Raw genomic sequence first — 12,226 nt, 5'->3', positions numbered from 1 at the left:
CTTGGCTAACTTACCATGTACTAAAAGCCATTGCTGAAAGGACTTCCAAAGGAGGAAGCTAGCCTTGCCGGTTGCACATCCTTAGGAAAGAACCAAAAGTTAAATAATGAAAGAAAACCACATTTCAAAAGAATTCTCCCCTCTCAACATCTAAGTGACATCTCTAACAAAGAGAACAATCGCAAGTTCTCAACTTAATATAAGTTTGATAGACAACATTTGTGCCAAATGCAATGAGGACATCTTTTTTTTTATAATTGCTTTCCTTTTTTGGCCTGCCCCACCGAGGTAGATTGTGTTTATGCTAGATTTTTTTTTGCTTTTTTTAAAATGCAAGTGGCCTGGCACGTGCTTGTTTTTTCGTTGGCGTACACTAATGCATGAATTCGGCAGTGCTCTATGCTGTTGGTGTTTTTGTTCGACGGTGCGTGCTCATCCTTCACGCCGGTAGGATGTTCTCTGCGAGTCCTGTATGCTGCTGTTCCGTCGGCGGTGCATGCTCTTCCTTCGTGTCGGTGTGATTGTATTGAAACGTCTGTACTTATGGAAGACCAACTGGCCTTAATTACGTTGAAGTAACCTTCTTGATGACGACGCTAGGTTGCTACCTGTGGAAGACCAGCTGGAGCGTCCTCATGCAGGGAAGATTTGTATTGTTAATTGTAATTAAGCGAGACATCCGCTTTTCAATGTTCTTTGGCGTGCTGCAACTTAAGAACATGTTGCAAATATTTCAGAGATTTTTGTGATTATAGCCGTACGTCGTGGTATTGAGCATGGATTTTGCGTTTGCTTATAAAACCATGAGAAGGGTGCTTGATATCTAGCAGTTTGTGGAGAGTGCAACTATGGATGGTTCCAACGATTTTATGGACACGGATTCTGGTGCTTTTGAGAAGGGTCAAGAGCTCTTTTGCCTTCTCTTTTCTTCGTTCGATATCGTTCTTCATTATTTCTGCTTGCACTTCAATACTTGTTCTGTTTTGTGCAAGACTTGCGAAAGTATGTCCGCAAATGTTGCAATCTCCAGTAACTCCAAATTCTGAGAAAGTTGCTGCTCTGGAGAAAAGAAAGGATTGTTTGAAGAAAGTTGGCGATGGTCGCGACGGTAGACTTTGTACAGTTTTTGTTCGCACCTTTTCCTTTTCTGTTGTGGCCACCTATCCTTTCAACAAAAGATTCGATTCTGTCAGGCTTTCATGCGAAGCAGAGTTAGAAGTGGTTAGGTAGCAGGTGTTGTGTTTGTTTCGTGTAGTGGATTTCAGACGAAAAATCTTCTTCGTGTGCTCAACATCCGCTGCTCTGTCGTTTATCTTCTTTGGTAATCCGTCATGTCTTCGTCTCCTTCTATGGAAGCGGTCTTCTAGAGTGTTGAATGAGGTGGCAATTGTTTGAACGATTGCTCTTTGAAACTGCGCCACTTTTCCTGCCTGCCATAGAAAAACGCAACAACTAGATAGTTTCGATTCGATTCGATTTGATTTGATTTGTATTACCGCATGCAAATTGTTGTAATGGTTTTTGGCAGCGTTTCCGCAAGTGCGTATACGTTGCGCTTCTTCTCTCATTAGATATTGACTTCAAAATGGGCATCTTTCCATGGTAATAGTAGAGTTCTTGTTGTTTTGTTCTCTATGTGTGTCTGCAAACAATTTATATGCAAGACGATTTTCAGATTTTGGTTGTCCAATAAAATAACAGAAACATTCAAGTCCATGGTTTGATATGATTCAAGTTGACATTGTTTGGAGTTTATGGATTAACAATGTTTTCTTGGAAATGACAACTTAGAATTTGTATTCTTAGAATGGGCAATTTCATTTACTTTTTATGAAACTTTTATTGTAGGTGGCACTGTAGCTTCAGCTTGTTCCTACATGGAGAAGCGCTCTCCACCTACCCCAAAGTCACCTCCTTTGATTTATGCTTCCCCTAGGAGGCCGCCTAAGGAGAATTTGCTTAAAAACTCACCATTAAAGAGAGCCCTCGTCGCTACTTGAAGGGTTCTTTTCAAGAGGTTGCGGAAGGGGCATACGCTCAAGGTAAATTGTTGTTTTTTATTTGTTATTGGTTACTTGAAGCTTGATAATTTTAATTGTTTTTTTGTTGTGTTTTTTAGTCAGTGAGGAAACTTAGACAGGAGAACCCGGACTATGTTAGTATTAGGTCCACAATCACATCATCCGTGAAATGTTCTTCTAAAATCAAACATGAGAGACATTTTGAAGACAAGAATCCGTCACCTAAATGAGAAGCCCACAATGTTATCAACATTGACTCAGATTGAGTTGAAGTTGATTTTATGAATACTTTTGCTTCTGAAGAAATAGTATATAAGATGTGGACTTTATCATTTTCTTTAAAATTTCATTGAATTTGGTTTGATTCTACAAAGATGAAATAACACTACCATTTCCAAGTATAAATTGGACATTTGATTGATTTAGTACTTTGTACTTGGTTTTCAACAATGATACTTTCATTTTAATGTTGCATGTTTTGGCTATAAAGGATTGATTAAACATTTTCAACCATAACTTATTTCAACAAATCAACCTTTGGTCATAGTTGAGAGTCTTACTTTCTTCCATATTTGTATTTAGAGCAAGCAAGCAACTTATGTGCAAAGAAGAGAATGATGAAGTCAATTCTTATAAAGGATGTGAAGATGTTAATAAACTCATGCCATCACCCACAATGCAACCATTGCAAAAGCAATTATTCTAATACCTAGAGATCACTTCACAAATGACTAATTGTACACTATATTTCTATTGTGTGATACTTTCGTTGAGCATAATTTACATTTTTAATTTCAAAGGCCACTAGTTTCCCATCTTGTAATAAAGCAACACATATAGCAAATTCATTGGCATTTATTTCAATTACCCATAGTTTGTTAGGATCCATAATAGCTACCATAGGTGCAATACTACCCTAATGTTTCAAAGTCTCAAAACTATCACTCAAATATTTATTATAGCTTATAGGCTTGTTTCTATTCTTTGTCACCTCTTTGAGAAATTTTGTTAACAAGAGGCACAATTGCGAGAAAATTAAAGAGGTTCGTGGTTTGCACAGCATATGAGGCTTTTCAAACAACCAACTGATTAAAACAAGAAAACTTTCTTGTTTCTGTAGTGCGTGCATCATAGGGGATTATGACGATTGTGAGAACATTGCAATTGTAAGACATGGGAGTGAGTTCAAGTTTTTCCTCTACGTTTAAATGGAATGCCAAACAATGGAGAGACAAACGACTCGCCACAGTTTAGGGAGAGTTTCGATGACCTCACACAACAAGACAAAGCACCCATAGACGCGCGCATAGACGCGTTTACTGAACTAAATAAAAAACTTACGGGCGCGTCTATTTTCGCGTCTGGAGACCCGCGTCTAATTGCGCGTCTATATATTAGACACACGCGCATATAGACGCGCACTTAGACGCATAAATAGACGCGCTTATAAACGTGTTTATAGACGTAAGTCGAACAGACAGACGTGTATATAAACACGTTTTTAAACGCACTGATAGACGCGCTTTATTTTTTTTTTTAATTTTACAGAATGCTGTGTATGTTGTGTATGCTATATAGTTACAAGAATCCCATATCCACATTGTGTAATTCAATTCTTACAGCTAACCGCATTTTAATTACAATTCCAAATAAAACATTACAACTCCAAAGCGCAATAAAATTGAAAGCTCAAAAAGTACTTGTATATACATATAGCACGAAGCTAAGCCATGTCATGTGGCTTCAAGTACAAAAAATAAGAGGAGTGTATATACAAGAGGCACAAAGCCAAGCCAGTGGCTTTAAGTACAAAAAAGAGTAGCTAGCACTACTTGTACAACTAATCTATGTTCTCCAGGTCCTCGCTCCCTTCCACGCTCCCTTCTGCGCCTCCCTCCTCTTCCTCATCGTCTTGTGCACGGGCCTGTAAACAAGGGACAACATATATCAATGTATGAAAAATCAAATCTTTACTTATAATTTTGGCATTATTTAATTACTTTCAAATACCTCGGGGGCCACTCCAGTAGCCCGGGTATACTGCTCCTCAGTAATCAACCCGTCATCATAGAATTGCCTCCATGTATCTCCTCTGCGATGGTGGCAGTGGTAGGCTGTCTCCACAGGAATAGAGTATCTGCCCACGATCTCAAGCTGCATGACAACACACTTTGCGGAGGGATTAGTACAAAGAAACAACCTCCTAATAAACTACATAAGCAATATAATTTGAGATCGATACTTACAAATTGGGCCTCCCATGATTCAACACCCCTTGCTCCAAAATACGTGCTTCCATATTCCTCCATCTGGATCCTCCGTGCCTCCACGTGCTACAGACTGGAATCCTCCCTCACTGACTTCATTGCCTTCTTTCACTCACGCTTGTGAGCGGTGTGGGGCGGGCTCCTTGGTGGTTGACCTACCTCAAGCCTGGCAAGCTCCGCTGGTGCCTACCTCTTAAGCGAAGATTTTTTATTGCCAAGTATTGTAATAATCTTTGACTTGGCCCATTTATCTGTGAACTGGCGATTGGGGGGGTTAGGATACCTAGAGCGAACAGTAGCGAGGGTCTCATCAGCCAACCTCTTTGGGTGGTCTTTGTAGTGGATAAAGCAATCTCTGTAATTGTTAGCAATTACAGAGCGCATGAAGGCCATGATGTCCTTCCCCCGCGCATCCATCAAGATGCCTCCCGTCTGAGTGATGTCATAATAAATCGTACCATCACCCAGAGGCACATCTAAATCATCTGAATCATCATCCTCCCCACCGCCACATGGCCTAAAGCACTGTGCCATGCATCCCCCACCGCTCTCCCTGCTACTACGCCTGCTACCCTGCGGTCGTGTCAAGCTCGTACGCTGGCCACTCGTAGCTGGAGACTGCACGGGACTACGCTGACGACTCGTAGCTGGAGAACCGAGTCTCGACGGCACAGGAGTATGTCGACGGCTCTGCGAGACAGAATGCATGCATGCATGCACGCATGCACACACACACGCACACGCACACGCACATGCGCACACACACACACAAGAGCTTCCAAGCATCACCATCCCACTCAGTTCCTTTGCTGCTTCCCTTCCTCCTCAGTCCACACGCTTCACACGTTTATCTTCTCTCTTACGACTTCCACCGTTTTTTTTAACAAATATATTGGGCCTTGTGTCTCTTTCGTCTTCCTTGCCTCTGCCTACCATAGATCTCATCTTTATCTATGCACAGCCTTCTCACTGTCTTCCCTTCCAGCTTGGTGGGTTCCTGTCCAAAGATTTGCCCCCTTCGCATCCTTTCCTTGTCATGGCACGTCTAAGGTTTTGAGATCTGCTCTATATCTTGCCTCTCCACAAGTAGGACACTCTCTTGCATCCTTATGTAGTCCACGAAACAAAACACAATCGTTGACACATGCATGGATGCGCTTGTAATCTAATCCTCCAAGAGAGGTCACATGTTGCCTTGCCATATCTCTTGAGGTCGGTAGTTTATTCTCCCTTGGAAGCATTTTACACAATAGCCTGCACGTGAAGACCATAAATGAGGAAAAGCATTCAAGTAATTGACCCACTAGCATAATTCACCATGTTTGCAAAATCGACTTTAAAGCTTACTTAAGTAATGCATTCAAACTTGCATTGCTTGAGGTCGGTAGTTTATTCTCCCTTGGAAGCATTTTACACAATTGCTTAATGCATTCAAACTTGCATTGCTTGAGGTCGGTAGTATATTCTCCCTTGGAAGCATTTTACACAATAGCCTGCACGTGAAGACCATAAATGAGGAAAAGCATTCAAGTAATTGACCCACTAGCATAATTCACCATGTTTGCAAAATCGACTTTAAAGCTTACTTAAGTAATGCATTCAAACTTGCATTGCTCCATCCATAGATGGTTTGCAAGTTTAGTAACTCAAGGGAGGCACGTAGAACAAAGAATGTGCACCCCTCAAACAGTGGAGTCGATGCTGCAGTAAAAAGATCATCCTGCTCCATGCTATTATCCCTCGCTTGATGGACATATAAATCCTGCACCATATCATCAAACACCTCCTCCTCCACGGCTTCATGAGGTAATGGCAGAGGGCTACTATCACCATCACTCCATGCATCTGTAACGGTCCCTCCTGAAGATCCCACCTCATATCGCCGACGCTTCGCCTCCTCACACGGCGAGCATAGGGTAACATATGCGGGTGTGGCACTGCATCCTGTATCAAATTAAAACGGGATCATAACTCAAACATATGAACACCCATAGGTATCTCAATCAACCTTAACTTACAAACCCTTACCCTGTTTACGGTCACATCCCATTCTCCATACTTTGAGATATGATTGAGTGTAATCCTGCGTGCACGATACATGTTTCCTCGACATCGATCATACAAACATTTGATTTTTTGCTCCAACCACATTTCGCGATGGTGGATACGGAGGGATTCATCCTCACTGGAGCTACTTGTTGAAGATGAAGACATCCTACAAACAAACAACCCACCAAATTTGCTCTTCTTCAAATGTTTAATTTAAACTCTGTGGCACGTCTAAAGGCGTGTCTAAAAGCGCGTCTAAAGGCGCGTCTAAAAGTGCGTCTACTTTGTGTATTTAGACGCGCATATAGACGCGATTATAGACGCAGCTTTTAAACCTGCTTTTTAGCGCGCTCGCTTTGCTTGGCATTCCTCCCATCGATCAACCGATGGCAAGTGGAGAACTCCCGCGGACTCTCCTGCGTGGAAGCATATTGAAGACACATGGCCAAGCTTCAAGGAAGAAACTAGGAGCTTGAGACTTGGATTGGGTATGGACGGTGTGAACCCATTTGGTCTCAAAAGCACATCTTACAGTGTATGGCCAGTGGTATTGGTGAATTACAATCTTCCACCCTCTATGGCTATTAAGAAATGACATGTTATGCTGTCCCTTCTAATTCCAGGAAAACATAAAGTCAAAAACCCTGATGTTTATTTGGAGCCTTTGATTGATGAGCTAGAGATACTTTGGAGAGGTAACGAGGTGCATGATTTGAGCAGGCCTCCCTCATCACGAGACTTCAACTGCAAAAAGCAGTCTTGATGTGGACGATGCATGACTTCCCAGGCTATGGCGAGTGTTTAGGTAAGCATTGCATTTTTAATTATGAATAGGCAAAGGATGTGGCACCCTAAACCCACCTTCCACTCTTAATTGCATCTATTGTTCAGGTCTCACTACATCGGCTTACCATGCATGTCCTGTTTGTGGTCCTTCGCTAGTTGCCTCACGGGCAGACGCATTGAATAAGGTCATCTATGAGAATCACCATCGATTTCTCCCACCTGATCATCTTAGATATGTTGCCCCTTGGAATGAAGTCCTCCCACAATCACTCACCGCGGGAGATTGGATGAGAATTTGGGACGGTTCCACGACTCCTCCACCACTTGGCATGAGCCGGTAAGGGTTTGTAACTATTGGTTGGAAGTAAAGATTGGCTATATTGGCTGAAAGTAAAGATTGCACGCTAACACTTTATTTTGTTTAGATACTCCATCTTTTATCGTTTACCATATTGGTCCCACCTCAAGATCAATCACCTGCTTGATCCCATGCATATCTTCAAGAATGTGGCATCTACCATTTGGGAGCATTTGAATGGGACACGAGATTCGGTAGGCATAAGGGAGGATCTACGTACCACAGGGAGGATGCGTGAAGCTTGGCCTCAAGAGAGACCAAATGGGCGTGTTTTTTTACCTCGTGCACCGTGGATGTTATCAAAGCTAGAGATGGCGACGGTAAAGCGCGCTATTACTACAATTCGTACTCTTACCGGATGCATGAGGTGTTTGAAGGGAGCCTTTACAAAGAGCAAGAAAAGAGGTGTAGAGCAATTATATGGCTTGAAATCTCATGATTGGCACAAGATGCTCCAAGTAAGTATTTTATGTGCATAATATCTTTTTCCTTTCAAATTTGTGAGTGAATAGCTATAAGCAACTAATCAACCACCTCCTCGCGGGTTCAGTTCATACTACCTACTAGCATTTCACGTAGTGCATCGAAGGACGTGAAAGATTGTATTTACAAGATGGGCGAGCTTGTGAGGTATGTGAGCTCAAAGGAAATAGATCCCACCATGCTTGAGAATGCTCGAGTTATGTCAGTGGAGGCGGTTTGTTTAGTGGAGGAGACATTTCCACGTTCTATTCTCACAAGCCAACTACATCTCATAGTGCATTTGGTGGATGAGATTGCTATATGCGGTACTATACATGCACGATGGTTGTTCTTCCTGGAGCACTTCATGAAGACCTTGAAGGGCTTCGTGAGACAAAATGCAAGACCCAAAGGTAGCATGGTCGAGGGTTGGTTGGTACAAGAGTCACTTGTATATATTTCTGAGTTTCTTGTTGATGTGGATAGCTCTCTCCCACGACTATGGAGAGATGATGAAGACCTAAGGATGACCTATATTGTGCCTCAAGGGAAAGGACGCAACAAAGTATGAGAATCACCATCGATTTCTCCCACCTGATCATCTTAGATATGTTGCCCCTTGGAATGAAGTCCTCCCACAATCACTCACCGCGGGAGATTGGATGAGAATTTGGGACGGTTCCACGACTCCTCAACCACTTGGCAGAGCCGGTAAGGGTTTGTAACTATTGGTTGGAAGTAAAGATTGGCTATATTGGCTGAAAGTAAAGATTGCACGCTAACACTTTATTTTGTTTAGATACTCCATCTTTTATCGTTTACCATATTGGTCCCACCTCAAGATCAATCACCTGCTTGATCCCATGCATATCTTCAAGAATGTGGCATCTACCATTTGGGAGCATTTGAATGGGACACGAGATTCGGTAGGCATAAGGGAGGATCTACGTACCACAGGGAGGATGCGTGAAGCTTGGCCTCAAGAGAGACCAAATGGGCGTGTTTTTTTACCTCGTGCACCGTGGATGTTATCAAAGCTAGAGATGGCGACGGTAAAGCGCGCTATTACTACAATTCGTACTCTTACCGGATGCATGAGGTGTTTGAAGGGAGCCTTTACAAAGAGCAAGAAAAGAGGTGTAGAGCAATTATATGGCTTGAAATCTCATGATTGGCACAAGATGCTCCAAGTAAGTATTTTATGTGCATAATATCTTTTTCCTTTCAAATTTGTGAGTGAATAGCTATAAGCAACTAATCAACCACCTCCTCGCGGGTTCAGTTCATACTACCTACTAGCATTTCACGTAGTGCATCGAAGGACGTGAAAGATTGTATTTACAAGATGGGCGAGCTTGTGAGGTATGTGAGCTCAAAGGAAATAGATCCCACCATGCTTGAGAATGCTCGAGTTATGTCAGTGGAGGCGGTTTGTTTAGTGGAGGAGACATTTTCACGTTCTATTCTCACAAGCCAACTACATCTCATAGTGCATTTGGTGGATGAGATTGCTATATGCGGTACTATACATGCACGATGGTTGTTCTTCCTGGAGCACTTCATGAAGACCTTGAAGGGCTTCGTGAGACAAAATGCAAGACCCGAAGGTAGCATGGTCGAGGGTTGGTTGGTACAAGAGTCACTTGTATATATTTCTGAGTTTCTTGTTGATGTGGATAGCTCTCTCCCACGACTATGGAGAGATGATGAAGACCTAAGGATGACCTATATTGTGCCTCAAGGGAAAGGACGCAACAAAGTAATAGACACGGAGTTGCATAATAGTATCAACCTCTTTTGCGTGCTTAATAGTGATGTGATGAAAAGATGGGTGACAAGATACAAGGATGCAAAGGCAAGAAGACAAGAAGAAAGGGCCCTCTTTCGTACACACCACGGATCTCGTGTGCCATACCCTCAGTATCTAAGAGCACTTCCAAAGGATATTCATGTGGATTGGCTACTTGATGAAATGGAGAAAGCAGAGAAAGACGAGGGGATGCATATCACAATGGAAGAATGGGAGTATGCTAGGGGATGCATGAGCAAGGTCGGTATATAGAATGTTATGCATAAGTTAGGAGCTTTCAATAATTTAGATTGCTTATTTAATTGATTTTTTCTTGGTGTAGTGCACTATGTTCAATGCTATATGGTGTGAGGGCAAGCATTTTCGAACACAACAGATTGATGATAAGAGAAACACACAAGATTGCGGCGTCATTGCTAGCTTTGAGGGAGCCAATGGAGCCATGGATGATTATTGTGGCATAATCCAAGATATTATTATGCTTGACTTTCGACGCTTCTTTGTGTATGTTTTGGATGTAAAGTGGTTTAAGGACGTGGTGGAAAGAGGCCCTAATGTAACAATCAAACGCCATGCAAGTGGCTTTGTAACTATTGACTCCACAAAGTTTTGGCAAAGTAGGAAGGACACACTAGTACTACCGCAACAATGTGAACAGGTACTGTGCACACATATAAAAATAATTGCTTTTAAATATTTGATGCAAGAAAAGTAACATGATTGTATTTGTGTTTGAATTAGGTTGTCTATCAACCAATGGTGGATAATAATAGATGGTGGCATGTCATACCTATTATGCCACGTTCCAAAGTGATGTATAGTACATTTACTAATATGGAGCGTATGGAGGATGATCATGGCCATGGACGTGATGATGACCGTGATACGAGAGAGGAGGATGATCATGAGATAGGAGATACAGATATTGAGGCCATTACCCATGAGGACGATCTTACCATTCGAGATGCTGATTTCGATGAGCACATGAGTGACACAAGTAGTAGTGGGTTGAATGTATTTGTAGATCTAAACACTTGTTTGGATTTTGAAGTAAATAGTTTAGCAAGGGTTGATCTCATTGAGGATGAGATTGAACCGTAGCCCCATAATTGATATTGGCAAAACTATTTTACATATTGTCTCATTCTCCTCATCTCACTTAATTATTGTATATGTGGGCTTGCAAAAAATTATGTGCTTTGGTAATCATGGGCAATGTTTGGAAAGCAATGATGTACACCAAAATCTCACTTTCTGTATTCTCTGGTTTGCATCTATCTATGCGTCTAAATGCGCGTCTGATTCTCAGTGTAAACGTGCAAATAAACGCGCTAATACACGCGCTAATAAACGTGATGTTAGACGGGCCCGTATTTTCTCAGGTTAGACGCGCACGTAGACGTGGTAATTTACGCGCAAATAGACGAGCTTTTAGACATGCATTTAGATGCACTCGTAATTCCTCTACTAAAGCAACGCCTATAGACGCGCCCGCTATTTTACGCGTCTATAGTTGCTTTGTGTTGTTGTGTCATTGAGAAGAGGGGGATAACTTTGCAGTTGTCACTACACCTCTAGGGAGAATGAGGAAGATGACCCATACTTTCTATTGCATTGCACAAAACCTAAGCACAAGGTTGAGCTAGCATTTAAGAATAATTTTGGAACAACCTATGAGAAGTGGGATGTAGTAGTCGAAGCTTTTTGGTACCAAAAAACATCCAAGAGAGGCTGCAATTACGAACTGCTACATAAGAGTCCACAAAAATTTGTGTACTTTTATCTAGTAAGAGCTATTAAGTTCGAGATGCAACCTGTGCCACAACGAAAGAAGGGCAACAATGTCTTCACATTGGATTTAGACACACATGAGCACATCTTGGAGTGTCTTGGAGCAGTGGACGAGGACAAGTGAGATAGTACTAAGAAAATGTAGTCTCATTGCAAGGAAACAACATTCCACTTATCCTAGAAAATGAAAAATGTATTTGAGACTATGCTTCTTTTAGTAAATCCCAAACTAACCATCGCACTTATTTTTGTAAATCCCAAACGATACATTTCCTGCTTTTTAGTATATCCCAAACAACCACCATGCTAGTTTTATTAAATTGTTATTGTAAATCCCATGCTTGTTTTTAGTATAACCCAACAACCACCGCATTGGTTTTATTAAATTCCATAACGAATCCACACATCCACAAATCCATTCATCTTCTAATAATAGAAGCAAACCATTGTGCTGGTGGTTGTTAATATCCTAGTGCAACCAACCACCGTGCTGGCGATCACTTATCCTGCACTACTGCCGTGCTATCCCTGCACTACTGCCATGCTATCCTAAAATTTGTTGCATAGTGCTATACTAAAACAATCCCCTTTAGACTGGTTATCTTTAAGAATCAAATTTCAACCACCGGTCGGCCACTTAAAACATTTAAGTACTAACATGGAAGCAGGTCGACACAAAATC

The 12,226-nt window shown here is 41.7% G+C and overlaps 1 long non-coding RNA gene across 1 annotated transcript; it reads left to right on the top strand.

Moving 5' to 3' along the window:
• Positions 1-418: 418 nt before the first annotated feature.
• Positions 419-2,217, top strand: LOC147891849 (uncharacterized). Its single transcript, XR_015542409.1, has 3 exons — positions 419-447; positions 1,849-2,042; positions 2,124-2,217. It is a non-coding gene; the product is annotated as an uncharacterized LOC147891849 (long non-coding RNA).
• Positions 2,218-12,226: the final 10,009 nt, after the last annotated feature.

Source organism: Dipteris shenzhenensis, chromosome 17, assembly GCF_047967505.1.
Source record: "Dipteris shenzhenensis isolate YYH24624 ecotype China chromosome 17, Dip_SZ_1.0, whole genome shotgun sequence".
In the NCBI taxonomy this organism is placed as follows: Eukaryota; Viridiplantae; Streptophyta; class Polypodiopsida; order Gleicheniales; family Dipteridaceae; genus Dipteris; species Dipteris shenzhenensis.
This window is presented reverse-complemented; position numbering and strand designations above follow the sequence as displayed.